The sequence below is a fragment of the Papio anubis genome, chromosome 8, assembly GCF_008728515.1.
Source record: "Papio anubis isolate 15944 chromosome 8, Panubis1.0, whole genome shotgun sequence".
Lineage (NCBI taxonomy): Eukaryota > Metazoa > Chordata > Mammalia > Primates > Cercopithecidae > Papio > Papio anubis.
This window is the reverse complement of record NC_044983.1, coordinates 119,483,845-119,502,117: the sequence shown is the minus strand read 5'-3', so window position 1 is coordinate 119,502,117 and position 18,273 is coordinate 119,483,845. Positions and strand designations below refer to the sequence as shown.

General features: G+C 43.5%; 2 pseudogenes; both read right to left on the bottom strand.

Annotated features, from left to right (window-relative positions):
* Positions 1-3,794: 3,794 nt before the first annotated feature.
* LOC116276310 lies at positions 3,795-4,536 on the bottom strand (annotated as a pseudogene).
* Positions 4,537-13,065: 8,529 nt separating this feature from the next.
* On the bottom strand, positions 13,066-14,974 carry LOC101019189 (annotated as a pseudogene).
* Between the last annotated feature and the right edge of the window lie 3,299 nt (positions 14,975-18,273).

The following is an 18,273-nucleotide window of genomic DNA, read 5'->3' as shown; positions in this document are numbered from 1 at the left end:
GATGCAGCTAGACGCTGTTATCCTAAGCAAATTAATCCAGAAAGAAAAAACCAAATACCCCATTTTCTCACTTACAAGTGGGAGCTGAATATTGCATATCCATGGACATAAAGATGGGAACAATAGATACTGGGGACTACTAGAGGGAGGAGGGTAGGATGGGAGTGAGGGTTGAAAAACTACCTGCTGGGTATACGCTCACTACCTGGGTGACACGGTCATTTGCATACCAAACCTCAGTGACGTGCAATTTACTTACCCATGAAACAAACTTATACATGTATCCCATGAACCTAAAGAGTTGGGAAAAAAATTATACCAAAGTGAGCACACTTATGTAACCACTACTGAGGTCAAGAAAGGTAATCTTTCTAGCTCCCCAGAAGTCTTCCTTGTCCCCCTTCCCAAACACTACCCTCTACTTCTCCCCAGGGCCACCACACCAGAGATTAGTCCAATGTGTTAGAACATTATACTGAGACTGAAGCCTCCTGCAATCGCAGTGCACTGTCTGCGTTAACATGATTTTATCATTCCAAAAAATTCTTGCTCAGGAAAACAAAGTTATAGGTAATTTTACTGTTTGTTTCAGGTACTTCCCCTAGATTCATTTATCCAGCCAATAAGCCACTCTTCCAGACATCATCAACCCCTCCTCAGGACAAAGACTAGGCTCATAAAAGGAAGAGCCTGTGTAAGATTGCTGTTTTCCCTTCCTTAAATGTTTGGTAGAACTTACCAGTGAAATCATTTGTTCTTTGTGGGAACATTTCTTTCTGGATTCAATTTCTTAAATAACTAATAGCAGTATTTGAGTCATCCATTTCCTCTCTTGTTGCTTTCAGTTGTGTTTTCCAAATAATTTGTCCAGCTGCCGAAGTTACTGGTATAAAGTAGTTTATTATATTGCCTTATTCTTTTTTACTGTCTGTAGAATTGGAACTTATATCCCCTCTTTTATTTCTAACATTAACAATTTATTTCCTTCCTTGTAGATTGAGTTCTCTTTTCCTAATTTTTTAAGGTAGAAATTTAGATCATTGATTTTAAAAGCTTCCCTTTTTTCTCATATCAGTATTTAAAGCTGTAAATTTCCTTCTAGATACTTTTTAGCTGTATCCCACACATTTTGACATGTTTTTTAAATTATTCAGCCAAAAACATCTTATAATTTTACTATTAACAAATGGCTTGTTTGGAAGTATGTTTCCTATTGCCAAGTACTTGGAGGATTTTCTAGAAGACTGATTGTTATTAATTTCAATTTCAATTTGGCCAAGAGCATAGTCTGTAACATTTTAATATTTTAATATGTATTGAGACTTATTTTATGGAAAAGCATGTGGTGTATCTTGGTGGCTATTCCTCATACCTTAGAAAATAATCTGTATTCTGCTGTTGTCAATTGGGTATAAATAATGCAAATGTCATTTAATTAAAATTGCTTGACAGTATTGATAGTAGTTGTTCATTCTTCCACTAACTACCAAAAGAGGAGGTTATAGTTTTCAAATATTGTCATTTCTCTATTTTTTCTTTCAGTTTTGGTCAGTTTTTGCTTAATGAACCTTTGTGATTTGTGTACATATTTATTTTGGATTGTTATTTTTTTCTGATGAATTGACACTTTCAGTATTTAGGAATTAGAAAATTAGTTTTTAGGCCAGGCGCAGTGGCTCCTGCCTGTAATCCCATCACTTGGATCACCTGAGGTCAGGAGTTCGAAACCAGCCTGGCCAACATGGTGAAATCCCGTCTCTACTAAAAACACAAAAAATTAGCCGACGTGGTGGTGCACACCTGTAATCCCAGCTACTCAGGAGGCTGAGGCAGGAGAATCGCTTGAACCTTGGAGGTGGAGGTTGCAGTGAGCCGAGATTGCGCCACTGCACTCCAGCCTGGGCAACAGAGCAAGACTCTGTCTCCAAAAAAAAAAAAAAATTAGTTTTTAAAAAGTTAGAAAATAAAGTCCCTCTTTATCTCTAGTAATTCCTCTTTATCTTGATACCTACTTTGATCACTTTTTTTCAATAATTAAGGTTTCACTCTGTCACCCAGGCTGGGGTGCAGTGGCACACTCATAGCTCACTGAAGGTTTGGCCTCTCTGGCTCAAGCAAACCTCCCACCTTGGCCTTCCAAGTAGCTGGGACTATAGGCACACGCCCCTACACCCAGCCAATTTGTTAATTTTTGTAGAGATAAGATCTCCCTGTGTTGCCCAGGCTGGCATTGAAATCCTAGGCTCAAGTAATCCACCTGCTTCTGCCTCCCAAAGTGCTGGGATTATAGGAGTGAGCCACCATGCCCAGGCAATTTTATTCTATAGCTATAATTACAGTGCTCGTTTGTCAGAATGAAAACAGAGGACAAATATACAAAACTGTTGATTACCAATCATGTATTAAAAGCAGTAAGAGGTTCTATAACACCAAATAGACCAGTTGTAATGTTTTCCCTAAGATAAATTTAGCAGCTCCAGCTTCTTCAGTGTTTATCAAAATACAAAAGAACCAAGTAGAAGTCGTCTTTATCGATGGTAGATGAGACCCCTGCAGGCTGAGAGAGAGCAAGCTACATCACACATGGAGATGGGTGCTCCTGAGGGGCTGTGGGTTTAGATGGGCAGCCTGCCCAGCTCTCACTTGCTACTGCCAGTGAGGCCCCAGACATCTCGCCCATGTGTCTGAGCAAGCGTGAATGCTGGGGATGAAGGGCCCATTTTGGCCCTCATGCTGACTAAGGGACAGTGGGGCCCTGCATCCCCCGAGCTGGCCACAGCAGGTGGGCAGGTGGGCAGGTGGGCAGGTGGGGGCCTCAGCCTCTGGGGGAGAGTAAGATGGCCATGAGCTCCAAGCCTGGCCCCTAGTAACCTTGGGAGCACAGGACAAGCACAAGGCTGTGGAACACAGGGTGACCCACGGACAAGCGAGTTGTGGGGATCTCTATTGTGACCATGCAGAACTGTGGGCTGCCACTCTACTGCCTCACATTCCTGAGGGGAACGACTGAGCTGGCAACCCACATCCAGGCCACAACTACAAACCTTGGCTAGGCAGGTCTCTCTCCTTTCCATGTGGTCAAGTTTTCTTGGCTTGGATTTTTAGCTGTTTTTTAAAATGCACTGAGTTCTGGTTAAAAACCAACCACCTGGCCAGGCGCGATGGCTCACACCTGTAATCCCATCACTTTGGGAGGCCGAGGAGGGTGGATCACGAGGTCAAGAGATTGAGACCATCCTGGCCAACATGGGAAAACCCCATCTCTACTAAAAATACAAAAATTAGCCAGGTGTGGTGGCTCATGCCTATAGTCCCAGCTACTGAGAAGGCTGAGGCAGGAGAACCACTTGAACCCGGGAGGCAGAGGTTGCAGTGAACTGAGATTGCACCACTACACTCCAGCCTGGCAACAGAGTAAGACTCCATCTCCAAAAAAACAAAACAAAACAAAACAAAAATAAACAACCACCAAAATGGATCTCAACACATCTCAAAAGCCAGGGGCGCATCCCGCTCTCCCTACACGGTGACTCCTGGAGGCCAGATGCCTGTGGGCCTACATCCCTCCCCAGCTCTGAACAGTGAGTTGATTTTACTTTTTACCATAAAAAAAAAAAAAAAAAAAAAAGCTGAGTAATATTGCGTAGGAGTACCAGAAACTGCTGCATTGGAAATAAAAACTATTTACATAAAATAAAAAGACTGGCCAAAGTCTATGTCTTCCACATTTACAGCACAGTGAGATGCATATGGTGACTGAACCACGGAGGCAGCTTCTGGCACTCACACATGAACTACACATTTGCTACATGGGAGTAAAGTGGAAGGCAAGGGGAGGAATGAGAGGACCGGGGTTCGTGTTCACTTCCGGTTTGGGAGCTGCTGGGACGGCAATCCGGTCCTTCACAGAGCCTGTCACCAGTGATGGTGCGGGTGGCCTGAATGTACCCGTTCCTGTGGTATAGGGAGTGAGCCCCAACGTGTCTGTGATCTCGGCTGCGTTCCTGGTGTTGGGGAGGCCCCGCTTGTTGGTGAACACCTGGAGGACAGCATCCCAAGACTGACCCCACTAGCATCCTCACGAGCCCCTCCTGGACCTCGTCCATGAGCTCTCTGTCATTGCAGTCCACCACGAGGATCAGGCCTTGTGTGTGCTGGAAGTAGTGGTGGTGGCCTTGTCCTGGCCACCCACATCCCACAGGATAAAGCTGATGTTCTCGTACTCCGCGTTCTCCACACTGAAGTCTAAGGTGGGGATGGTGGTCATAATCTTGCCCAACTTCAGCTTGTACAGGATTGACGTCTTCCTTGCAGCATCCAGGCCCACCGTGATGATGGGCACTTCTTTTTTGCCAACAAAGCCCTTTAAGAAGTTGGTGAAGATGTTCCCCATGCTTGCGAGTGGGTGGAAGGATGCTGGCCAGGGACACCTCAGTGGCGGCTCCCCCAGCCAGGCATTGGTTCCGCTCCCTACTTTGGTCTTAATAGAAACACAACAGTTCTCTTATGCTTATTTTTTCGTAAAATCTTTTCTATCCTTTTGCTTTCAAATGATCTGTGCTCTTGTGTTTAAAATGCATGTCTTATAGACAGCATATAATTGGATCTTGCCTTTTAAAATCTAGTTTGACAATCTCTGCCTTTTAATTATAGTGTTGTTTGGTTCATTTTTATTTAATATAATTATTCACATGGCCGAGTTTAAGTTTAATGTTTTGCCGTTCGTTTTCTCTTTATCACACTTGTTTCTTGTTTCACTGTTGGACCTTTCCAAAACTAAGCAAAGAGTGGATCACCTTAATCAAATCAGGGATTAAATTATTAGAAGCCTCAGTCCTTGGCAGGGATGTTCTAGTTCCTGGTTGCTGTTAACACCTAAATATCAGCCCTTCATATTTTCCAACTAACAGTCTTGAGTATTTTCCAAAGCTGCTCCTTTTGGGAGAGCTGTAAGCCTTATTTTATTTCTAGTCTTGTGAGAATCCCCAAAACTCTACCCAGCTTCCTGGAAGCTCAACTTTTGCTTTTGGAATCAGCAACCAAATTGAGCGGTAAAGGAGCTGCACTTTCTGGCTTTACTTCAGGCTTTGCTGGATCTTGTCCTGTCAGCTCTTTGCCTCAGTAACTTTCTGATGCTTTCATGGGCATTCTTTATATTTTGTTTAGGTTTTCTTTTTATCGTCTTCAGCAGGATGGTTGGTCCAAAACAATCTAGTCAGTATTGCTGGAAGCAAAACTCATCATTATCATGTTATTATTTACAGAAAAAACAATTCACAGATGTCATGGCCTCATCTCATAGCCTGTATAACTTACTGCTATATAACTTGGAGAAGTCATTGCCCTGCCCTAAGACCTGAGTTCCAACACTGTCCAAACACTCAGAAATATTTGGTCTTTTATATATTTTTTGAGATCTTGCAGGGGTGAACTCCAAAAATAATTTTGTTTTGGTAGTTGATTGTTTTTTAATTCAATGGAATTAACCTGCATTATTGGTGATTATGTAATTAAAGTTCTGAGGCAGTTAACAATTTTTATTATTGGGAAGGGTCAATTCATTTGATGTAATCACAGCATGTTATCAATAGCAAACTTAATTTTGCTTTGTGCCCATATTTCTCCCTAAATATTATTTATTTGCATTTAATTTATTTTAGCTTAACAAAGATTTACCCAACCCTCTAGTGACATTTTCGGGACATGATTTTAAATGACACGTGTTATCCAGTCCCATTACTTTGTCTTATTTATGTTGTTGTTTTGTCAGGATTGGAATAAGTGACATGTCATGATTTATTTATTTACTTGTAAAGAGTTTGATTTAGGGAGCATTGCATTGGAAATATACAAGTAAATTTGGTTTCAAGCATCCTAATCTGTTTTTCACTTGATGAACTGAGATTTTGATTCCTTTTTAATAAAAAAGGGGGGAATGTCATGTAAGAAAGCACCCAATGAAAGCAGAACCCAGAAGGAAGGGTGAGGTGGGAGAAACTGGCTGAGAGGGAGAAGATGTTGAAAGACTTTGGGAGATCAAGTTTGTCATGGAAAGGACAACGGGCTGGGAACAAGAAGACCTGGGTCCTAGTCTCAGAGCTTCTGGCTGTCAGACTTTGGATAGGTCCCTTCTGCCAATGGGAAGCTCAGGAAGATGAGGGTAGGGAGAGCAGTTCTGAGCAAAGTCCATGTCCAAGGGAGGTGGAGGGTCTCTTTATCCAGTTAATTCTGAGGGTTTCCAAAAAGTAGATATCCCAGGCCTTCCTTGCATGTACTCTAGGATCAATCTACCAGTAACTTCCTATCTCTAGCCCTCAGTTTCCACATGTATAAAATAAGGAAATTGAAATCAGTAATCTTTAAGACCTCTTATAAGCCCTAAAATTTCAAGACTTTGAAAGGAGATTTTAAGATCCTACCCAGCTTTAGAAGTTTGGAGGACCTTTGAAACTGATGCAAAATTTTGTGTGTGTCATGTGTATGTACAGATGTGCATTTTTTGGGGGAGAGGGTTCTTAATATCATCATTAGGTTCCAGGATGTTCCATGAATGCAAAAATATCAAGAAACAAATGGAAAATTAATCTTAGTAATTTAATTATAATAATCTAACAAGCATCTTATTGAATAGCTTCTACGTATTCCTATGAGCACATAGATGAATAAGATGCAGTTCATGCCTTTGAGGAATTGTTAGTCAACAAATCATCAATGTAAGTTGTATTGGTTCTCCTGGGATGTGTTGAATTGGGTCAAGGGTCCGAAATTCTGGGTTCTAATCCTAGTTCCTGTAATATTTGGCTGTGACTCTGACCCTTAGTTTGCTCAATCAAGAAATAGATTTAATAAAACATATTTTGCTCCCTTCTTAAGGTGGTTCATTCAATCTATAGGTTACAGCCATGTTAGATACAAGGGATACAGCTGTGAATGAAACTGAGCCTGCCCCATGGAGCATAGATCAGTTGGTAATCTATGGATTTGATTTTCCTGAGATAAATGTTACAGTGTGGGTAAGAAGTGAGAAATAGAAACTGTTATTCACCTCAAACAGGAGCCTGAATAAATGGCTTTATTTTCTCTCCTCTTCTTCCTTTTATATTAAATTGAACTCAGAAAATAAAAAAGCATCTATCTAGACCACCCATTTGTCCACTATGCTTCCTGAATACAGAGAGAGAACAGAGATGGGAACTGTGAGGTTTCTCTAAGGGACAGCCATATGTATTTTGCAAAGTATTCTCTGGGCTTTTGGAGATACTTTGGTTGGAGGATGCTGGAGGCAGCTGCTGGGAACTGAAAAGGATTGAGAGTATATAATGATGCTCCCAAAATGATCGGTTGAGCATAGGATAAATGGCATTGTTTCAAAACCACATAGAAATAACTATATTACTAAATACTTAACAGCCTTCTAAAATAATATAGGGGCATCTCTATAGGTCAGAAACAGAGAAAGAAAACAGTAAACCATCAGCAGTGTGTGTATTAGGGACAGGCACTTAAATGAATGTATTCAATAATCTATATGAGATAAAAGAATGAATAAAATTCATTGATTTTTGAACAAGGACAGTGATTATGAAGCAAGAACAAGCAGTTAATTTGTTATTTTAACAAGTGCAGCAATTCTGAAGATTATAGAAGAGTAAATCTGTAAACTCTAAGGTTAATTATAAAAAGATAAAGAGGTAGAAAAGATGAAAGTAAAGATAAGTAGAGGACAGAGCAAGAAGATACAACATACCTCCAATAGGGGTTTAAAAAAAGATAAAATAAGGTGCTGGAAAGATGACATGCGAAAATTTACTGCCTGAGAAATTCCCAGAACTGAAGGAAGACTTGAGCTCTCAGAACAAAAAAAAATCTACGAAATAGAATTGGAAAAAAAAAAAAAATTGAAACCTGGGCACAATGTAGCACTGCTTCAGAATAAGCCCCGAAAGGGAAACCTAACAGCTACCATAAAGGAAAAGCAGATTACCTCCAAAGGGGTACAATCAGTGCCATCAACTTCTCAGGAGCCACATCAGATGCATGAAACAATGAAGAACCAGCCTCCAAGTGCTGAGGATATGTGTCTTTGAACCTGAAACTCCTTATCTAGCCAAGTCTGTGTTTTAACAAGCCTTCTAGGAGATCCTGAGGCATGCAGAAGTTTGAGAACCACTAGGCTGCAGCATGCTCTCCACAGACATCTAACTCAATGACTCATTACTAACTCCTTTGCTCCTGCAAATGCCTGGAACTTGGCTTGCCAAATTCTGCTCACTTTTGCCAACACCTGGAGTGGATGGTATAACAGGGATATATCTTAACCTAAACGAGTGAAATCACAAGGGGGTTGAGTTACAGACATTTGTAAGGTAGGTTGGAGTGGGACAAGGAGGGGCTGAGATAAGTGGTGTCATTTGGGGATCCAGATGGCTTTCCAGCAGCCACCCACATTATACGGGATGTTGCTTACTTGGGAAATGGACTTGGTCCATGGGGAAGTGAGTCATCCTTGTCTTCCCTCAGCCTCAGTACTCTAGAAGTGGAGGCTCCTCTGGCTAAGCATGTGTCTGTGTTTAATGATTTCTTTGCACCAAGACAGAGTCTGAAAGAAAGTTTGCAATCAATGTATATGAAGGGCATGAGACCCACTTGCTTCATTTTCAAAAGGTGTATTTTCAGTCTCTCTGGGAGATGCCCTGAAGAAACTCTTTAGAGATCTTTCCTCCCAGCTAGTTCGGGTGTTTACTGTCTGTCTTTTCTAGCTCTGAGTCCAGTTTTCTGCTTCAAGGACTTTTGTCATTTTTACAGTGTTTATTTTTCCCCTTGGATAAAAGGGAAAAAAAATGTGACTTTCTATCAGTTAGCAGTGGAAAAGTGGTTTAAAGCTTTGCTTTTCAAACGTAGTGGTGATCAGACTTGTCTCATAGGGACCCAGAGCCCGGAACTAAAAGGAGTGGGTGGAAGATGGTCTGGAAGCCCGCAGTATCACTGTGTACTGTGCCTTGGGCTCAGCCCCAGGTTAGATCGTCTTATTCATCTGAGAAGGAAATGTGTTTTGGATGGAGGGATGAATGAATAAATGTTTTTATTTTCTGGTTGATTTGGTTTCTGTTTCCTGGCACCTAAGGCAAAATGATCAATCCCTTGATAAATACGTTGAAATCTTTGTATAGCATTCTATAGCATACAGAGTGCTTCTATGCTCACTGTTTTTGACTGAGCCTCCCAGGGGCACTCTGAAACTTGGAGAAGTGTCACCCAGTTCTGCCTTTGGAACAAAGAAGCTGAGTCTTGGGAACACTTAAAACTATACATTCAGGAAGGTGCTGAATTGGGACCAAGAGTCTGTCTCTTTAGATTTTCTCCTTAGTTAGGCAGGTAATGGAGCAAATTCATCTACCTTCCATTCAGGGCAGGGGAAGGAGAGAGTTTACTAGAAAACTACAACCATGAGAGTGATAAGGTCCTTGCTGCTATGGAGAAAATGAATTATCTGGTCCCCGTGTGTCATTACCAACTGGTAACAACCTGGAGGCAAGGGGAATAAAAAATTTGTCATCTCAGTCTCCAACATTAATTCCTTGAAAGGGGTCTGAATACAATAGAGAAAATTGTATTTTCAGCCATGCTTGCTCAAAAAGTAATGCTATCTAAATCAAGGGCATAACATTAAATCACCATTACAATTCGATGAAAGAACCTGGAGAGGAAGAGGATAATGTGGTGTGAGTTTGGGGAGAATCAAGATTAAACAGTCACTGTCAATTATGATAAAGAAGGAGAGGTGAAATAGACAGTTCCGGAAAATCGCGATGCTACCACTGGGTATCCAAAGACTACATGGGGTAAATTTGGAATCCATTTTTCATTTTCCTTACTGGTTGTTCTGCACTGGTTAATAAATATAACTTTGCCTCTCACCCCCATCTGGGGTACAGGAGAAAGTGATCAAAGGATCACATTTTAAAAATGGGTTTTATTATTTAAACGACTGGTCTTCTCTTTTTATTCCTGTTGTTTGAAAATAGTTGAGTTCCGGCCGGGCGCGGTGGCTCAAGCCTGTAATCCCAGCACTTTGGGAGGCCGAGACGGGCGGATCACAAGGTCAGGAGATCGAGACCATCCTGGCTAACACGGTGAAACCCCGTCTCTACTAAAAAAATACAAAAAACTAGCCAGGCGCAGTGGCGGGCGCCTGTAGTCCCAGCTACTCGGGAGGCTGAGGCCGGAGAATGGCGTGAACCCGGGAGGCGGAGCTTGCAGTGAGCTGAGATCCGGCCACTGCACTCCAGCCTGGGCGGCAGAGCGAGACTCCGTCTCAAAAAAAAAAAAAAAAAAAAGAAAATAGTTGAGTTCCTTTTTTCTGATTACCATGCTACAGATGTTTATCGTAGAAAGTTTGGAAAAAACAGAAAAGCATAAAGAATGTAAAAATCACCCGTAGTTCCACCACACAGACAGCAGTAATATTAAGGTGGTATTGTATTTACATCTAAAATTTCATCCCCACACCCACACACAATCCACTAATTACCCCAGTTCTCATCAGCCTATGGTTGCTACTAAAACCACTTTAGGGAGAAGCCCTTCTTTTCTTCTCTTCATACTCTGTCCTCTCTTTGGAGGGACACATTGCCAAGGCTTAAGGAAGGTGGTGACCAGTGCATCCTGATTTGCTAGGGACTTTCTGATTTTAGCATGAAAACCCCTACATCTTGAGAACACCTCAGTTCTAGGTGAACTGGGATGGCAGGTTTACCTCTATCTCTTCCTCCCAACCCATCAGCAGAAAGCAAGACTGATTCGGTCCTGGAGAGCTGGTGGGAGGCTGGTACTTGGTGGCCATGTTGCTCTGTTGAGCAAGGTTAATGTGCTAAGGTCACTGCTCATTCATCTCAGGGCTCTTGCTTCCTGTTGGATCTGTGCCCAGGCACAGTGAGCCTCATGAGCACACGATTCCCTGCCTGCCTTAGCAGCACCTAAAGCAAAAAGACAAAGCAGTGGATTGGCTAATAAGTTAGTCCTGCTATGCTCGTCCATCTACCTTCCATTCAGAGCAGGGGAGGGAGACAGTTTACTAGAAAACCATGACCTTGAGAGTGGTAGAATCCTTGCTGATATTGAGACAATAAATTCTCTGGTCCCCATTTGGCTCATTGTGCCCGTTGCCAACTGATTACAACCTGGAGGCAAGGGGAATGGGTATTTGTAGTCCCATCTCCAACACGCAAGTGCCTTGATGTGCAGATCCCTTTAAATCAATGAGAAAACTAAGGGTTTTTGATACGGATGCTAGGTTGGGTTTTAGTGTAATGTAGCTTATTGTAGTATTATCAGACATGAACTGAGTGCTTTGCATATTGTGAATTGAAACATGAGAGAAATTTTTCTTTGCTGGGGAGATTCATTAGAAAATCAGTGAATTTGGGTAGTAATGGCTTGTGATTCTTGCAACAAGTTGGTAGATTTCCTAAGGACAGGGTGTGACTTGAGTTGGTGGCTCTGGCTCAGTGAAGGCTGAATCAAGGTCAAAGATGAAGCCTCTCACTGGAACCAGCTTTGGCAGTCATGGAGCAGGCGTGCTAGTGTACTATCTTCCCTCTGCTCGCTTTTACCTCTGTAGCTCCACCATCCTCCCTTTCCCCACACTTTAACTAGACACCTGGCACCAGCCCTTGAGGAACTCTTGAAGCCCTAACCATGCTTCCCATCAAAACTGACTGTCCTGAGGTCCCTTAAGGGGGTGGTACAAGCAGCAATGATGAATCGAGCCTGACTATCTGGGTGAATTTAGTGTCTTGGCAGCTCCTTCTGCCTATGCCCAAGGTCCCCACCCTCCTCTACGAGCCTGGCACTGATACTCTCTGAGTAGGAGTTTGCTGCGTTCTGACTCCCACCTTTACTTTGTCTCTTCTTCCTCTTTCTGATCTTCCCACGTTCCATCCTGTCCCCTTCTCTGCCTGGGAACTTCAGAGTCAAGGTTGAGTTTGATGGTCTTCCTGACTGGTTTTCATCTCTACCCAAATTTCTGAGTTTTTTTTTTTTTAAACTACCCCACATCTCTTGATTCCTCCCCAGTCTTCAAGTATTCTAAACCACCAAGGCCAACAGCACCTGATAAACCAGCAGAAGCCCATCTCTGGCAGCCCTACCAGCCGGCCCATACTCAGAGCGGAGAGCAAGGAATTTGCTTGGTTCCCAAGACAACTATCTCAGATCCAGAGGGGGAAGCTGTTCAGGGACAGAGCAATAGGTTTCTCAACTGATTCCTTTCACTGGGGTTCTTGTGGGTTAAGAGATGGGCCCCAAAGGGAGGGAAGATAGGGAGCCAGCATGTTACATCACACAATAACTGGAATTTGTTCTGTCTCTGTACAACACAGAAAGTAGTTTCACAGCCACAATCTCTATGCTCACACGAAAGGCCTATGGGAGGGACAGCCATGGGGAGGAGGCTGATGAAGGCAAAAGAGCATCAGCTGTGAAGCCTAGCTGCTCAGGGTTCGAATTCTGACCTGGTAAGTCACTAGCAGAGTAACCTTAGCCAGCTACTAAACCTCTCATCTAAATTGGGGAAAATGCCTTTCTCACAGGGTTAGGAAGATTAAATTATATAGTGCATTAATATACTCATCAGGGAATGTGGCCTATTAAATAATAGCTGTTACTACTATGTCTTTTTTTTTTTTTTTTTTAAGTGTATCGTGGGATCAGAATATTGACAGAGCTGTATCAGTCAAGAGCAGTATTCCCCCTTGCTAAAACTAATAGGCAGCCCAAACCTGGCTCCATCTAACCACCTCTTCCAATACTGTTTAACTGGTGGTGCTTTATGACACCAAGCAATGGATGATGATTATTGTTTCCACGAATAGAGTAAGTTCCTTGATTGGTTTAACATATATAGACAGCCTGAGAGAATAAAAACATCACCATACAATAGATTAATGGTAAATCAAGGTCTTCGTAGTTGCGGCAGGAGAAAAGGGTTGGCTGCTGGAAACAGTATGGTGCCCTGGAGGCTGCGTATGTACACACTTAAGAATTCACATCACCTTTAGCAGAAGATTAGAATTCAATGGATATGAACGCTTATGCAGAATCTTCTTGCCTCCTGAAATAAATTTCACAGGGAATCTCCTCCGTTACTCAGTCTTCCAGTGGCTGTTCAGGGCACTTGTGTCCCTGTTCGAAAGTGTAACTACTTTTCTTGAAGGTGCTATTGAATGTTTTCATTGGCTGTGGTTGTGCAAAGTCATTTCGGAAAGGAAGTTCCATGGAACTGAGGTTGGTCCTGCTTTGTTTGATGCTGGAGGTCAGCGACCCCCAGTGGTGGTCATGGATGCACTGGGAGGTGGTGGAGGAGCGCCACGTCTTCTGGTAGTTGTTCAGTTCTTCTGACAAGTCTGTCAGATTTGCAGAAATGTCTTTGTCGCTTAGCGAAAACAGTTCATAATGAAGAGGATCAAACATTTCTTGGAACCCGGTTTTATGAAAAGCAGTTTCGTAAGCCATGACGTTCTTTTGAGACTGTTTCACTTGTACTAAAACAGCAATAATGAGAAGGACTAAGACAATCTCTGAAGTAATGCCAATAATTGTCCCATGAGTTTCAGTGTTTTGTTCAAATAGTCCTGCCTTTTCTCTTTTCTTTACAATGGTTTTCATCCCAAGGATATGCACAATTTTGGACACCATTACAGACTAAAGGATTATTGATGCACATGTTGCTATGTCAAAAGACAGTGCTGCCTGTGCAGGGAGCTGATGATCCAGCAATTTTACTTTTAGCTCTATACTCCACAGAATGGAAAGCAGGAACTCAGTTACTTGCACACCAAAGTTCACAGCAGCATTACGCACAATAGCCAGAAGGTGGAAACAGACAAAATGCCTATTGATGGGTGGGTGGATAAACAGTATGTGTTATGCTCAATGAAGGAAGCAAAGAGCATTTGAAACCTGCTAAGCCAACGACCTTGATCTGCCCACACTTGTATCACTCCTATTCCTGTTTTAAGCATTCCGTCACTGGCCACAGTGCTGCCAAACTTGGCCTTCAGGTTTTCAATATAACTGGTTTCATCATAGACTGCAACAAAGTTTCTCTTGCATTTATTTGAGCGCTCCATTTGATAATCTAGGAACCTCAAATCCTAGCTTTTGGAGTGGCTTTCATGGTCCAGATGCAATCAATGACTTGGCCAGGTTTTATTTTCTCTTCTTGTTCTACCTGACTAGAGTGCACTATTCCGTCTGCTCTCGAGAGCTCAAACCCACAATCTGCTAGGTAAGTAAAGTCTGGATCTGGAATAAATGAATATTAGTTCTTTTCATCAGAACTAAACTTAATCCACATGAATCTCCCTGTTGATCTGATTAATGGAGGGCTTTTCATGCTGCGCAATAACGATCTATAAGGGGAGAGAAACCAAATGACCCATCTGGAACTTCCAAGTGATCAAACCGACACTCAAATGATGGCTCTATATAATAATAATGTTCATCAAAACTCAATTCTTTCACATGGAGCAGCTTCCACAATGTAGATACACTCCTTGCTTGGATATGAGATAGGATAATTTGGTAAAGCAAAACGACCTCCATCGCTGGTTTGAACCGAAATGTCACACTGGATGGCAGGAATGTGCTTGATTCCAACATTTCGTGCATCTCTGAGGGCCGAGCAGAGCCCCTCCAGGGCCATGTTCCCTAGCTGCCCAGCGCTTTGCCAGGGGCCGAGGCTGCGGCGGCACTGTTCCGTTCCCATCGCTGGCTAGCAGCTGCCTCCCCGCGGGGCAGGGCTCAGGTCCTGCAGTCTGCCATGCTCGAGGGGTGCCACCTCCCGCCCCTACGCACCCCGCCATCCGCCCACGACAGGCGCCACCTCCTGCTCCACAGTGCCTGGTCCCATGTACAGCCCGGGGGGCCCAGGAGTGCGAACTTGCTGCCTGGGGTCACTGAAGTGTTACTACTATATTGCAGATAAAGAAACTGAATCCTTAACACGTGAGTCATTTGTACAAGGTCATATGGCCAATTCGTAGCTAGGCTGGACCTCAAACCCTGCCTACTGATGTCTTACAGCCTTAAAAGAGGAAGGGAGAGAGGAAACAGCGTGTCTTAAGCTTGTGAAAATAGCTGTCGATTTCCAGAAGATTATCACGCAAGACCCAAGCCACAGGTCTAGGTTTTCATATCCTTTATTGAGCACTCACTGTATGCCAAGAATTTAACTTTATTATCACATTTATTCTTCATGGTTCACCTATAAGTTTGGGGCTATGATCACCATCTTTCTATCTCAGAAGGAAGGTTAACTTGGATTTAAATCCAGTTCTGCCATGTTAATGGCTTGTTCTTAATCACTGTGCATGGCCTCTCCTTATGGGTTCGCATGCTCTAGTCCTTGCAGGGTTTATGATACAAAGCAGGAAAATAATACTAAACTTGGAAAGAGGCAGAAAGCTGGTCTTACAGGTGGAGACAGGAGGCCTAGGGGAAGTGGAAAAAGCAGCTTTGGTAGGACTTGACCGTGGGGAGGACACACTCCTGACATTCCTCCTTTTCCTTTTTTTTTTTTTTTTAATAGCGTCAGGGTCTCACTCAGTTGCCCAGGCCACAGTGCAGTGGTGCAATCACAGCTCACTGCAGTCTCAAAGTCATAGGCTTAAGCAATCCTCCTGCCTCAGCCTCCTGAATAGCTGGGACTACAGGTGCTCACACCACCACCCCTGGCTAATTTTTTTTTTTTTTTTTTTGGTGGAGATGTGGTCTTACAATGCTGCCCAGACTGCTCTCAAACTTCCTGGCCTCAAACGATCCTCCTGCCTAAGCCTCCCAAAGCTCTGGGATTACAGGTGTGAGTCACTGGGCCTGGCCCTTCCTCCTTCCTGTGTGCTTGTTCCTGATACATTCTTTTCTGCAGTCCCTGGTTTAAAAGATCCAGGCCTGAAGCAAGTGCCAAAATATGACTGGGAGTCTGTGAACCAGAACTCCAGTCTGATGAGAATGATTTGAGTTGAAGCTCGACCAGACAGTTGCACAGAGCTATCTGTTCCTTGTCAGTCAGGCTGCTTGGATTTCAGTCTTGCCACTCTCCTTCATTTTTTCCAAAGCAGCAGTTCCCCATAAGGAATGACACAGACAACACCAGGGAATTGAAGAGTCAGTTGCCACTTGTTTTTGCATGTCTATTCATAGAAGAAAGAAGGTCAGGACAGTGACAAATCTTGGGCTTTGTCATCAGAACCAGGGGGTGGATTCTGACTCTGCCACCACTTATTAGCTGTGTGACTTTGTAAAATTTACCTAACCTCTCTGACCATCTGTCAAATGGGAATAATTAGGGAAGAGGGGCCTGTGCCAGGGAAGACTGCACCAGTGGTACCACCGTCATCCACCACATTCCAGGACCTGATTCTTGCCTCAGAAAGCGCAGAGATGCACAATTGTCAGTGCTCAGGTGATGAGACCTTCCAGACTGTCTCAAGCTGAGTAAAGTGCACACCTGAGTGAGGCAAACACCAGAATCCCAATTGATTTACTTTACAGTGAAAAATAGTTGTCACATGGAGCAGAATGCTTGTATTAGCATGATTAGTCTATTCGCTCCTGCCAGCAAGTCACTGGGAGGTCAAACCTTCAATGGACAGTTGCTTTGATACATATAAAGCAGATAAGGCAGACTTCGGATAATTTTGAGATCAGATCACTGCAGTAATTTAAAATTTGCTTTGAGGGGCTACTCTATGCCTGTTATGGGCTTGTATATCCCTAAAAAAAGTTCATGCTTTGAAGCCCTAACCTCATGTACCTGAGGATGTGACTGCATTTGGAAATGGGGCTTTTAAAGAGGAAATTAAGTTTAAGTGGGGTTATTAGGGTGGGCCCTGTCCAGTCTGACTGCTGTCCTTATAAAAAGAGATTTGGCCACAGAGACACATAGAGGGAAGATGGTGTAAAGACACAGAGAGAAGACGGCCATCTACCAGCTAAGGAGAGAGGCCTCAGGAGAAACCAACCCTGACAATACCTTCATCTTGGACTCCACCCTCCAGAGCTGTGAGGAAATGCATCTGTGTTGTTTAAGCCCCCGACTCTGTGGTATCTTCCTATGGCAGTGCTACTAAACTCATACACAAGGCGGCATGGTATAGGAGAATCTCTCAAAAATGGCCTTCCAATCAGCAGCAGTAGTCACAGCTGGGGGATGTTTTGAAAAACAAGGAGGGGGCCAGGTGCGATGATTCATACCTGTAATCCCAGCAATTTGGGAGGCCGAGGTGGGTGGATTGCTTGAGGTCAGGAGTTCGAGACTGGCCTGGCCAACATGGTGAAACCCCTGTCTCTACTAAAAATATAAAAAATTAGCCGAGCGTGGTGGCAGGCACCTGTAATCTCAGCTACTTGGGAAGCTGAGGCAGGAGAATCGCTTGAACCCGGGAGGTGGAGGTTGCAGTGAGACGAGATCACGCCACTGCACTCCAGCCTGGGAGACAGAGAGACTCCGTCTTAAAAAAATAAAAAGAAGGAAAGGTGGGCACCAAAAGCTTGACCAGTATCAAAGGGTCAGTCCCCAGCAGGGAAGGCCGGGTGTGAGTAAGGCCCAGGCATCCCCATGGGTTTGTCTCTGTGCCTAACCCCAGTGATTGACAATGTCTGAATCCTCCACGGAGCACGGGAATGTCAAAGAGCTGTTCCACTTGAAATCTCTTCAGGACCATGGGATAGAGCAGGCCTCTCCCAGGGACCTCCTGGGGCACACAGTGAGTGTGGAGAGAGGCATTGTCACCCTAGCTGGGCCCCAGCCTGGCTCTGGCACGGAGGAGTGCTCAGCTATTGTAGACAGTGTGGCAGCCTTGGGAAAGAAATGGCAACGGTTCCAGCTGAAAACACAGGCTTTAAGTCACTTTGCTGAAAATCAATTTGCTGAAAGCTAATTTACTAAAAGCCCATTCACCAGATGACCTAGTTGCTGAACTATTTAGGAGTTTTTATGAGGCTTTGGTGTCATTCTTGTGCCTGCCTCTGCCCTGCCTCTGCATAAATCAGATTATATGTGAGTCGTGCTGATGTGCTGGGGGAGAGGGGAATGTTCTTAAATGTAGGCTAGTGCAGTCTCTATTTTTGTAGACTTCTGTCCTGCCTCAGCTCCTGAATCTGGCCAGTCTCTGCCTCTTATCTACTGTTTTGACTCAAATGAGGATATTTTCCTTTAAAAGCAATTTAATCTCTTCTGTATTTTTGTAGGTATGTGCTTTGGCATTCTGTAAA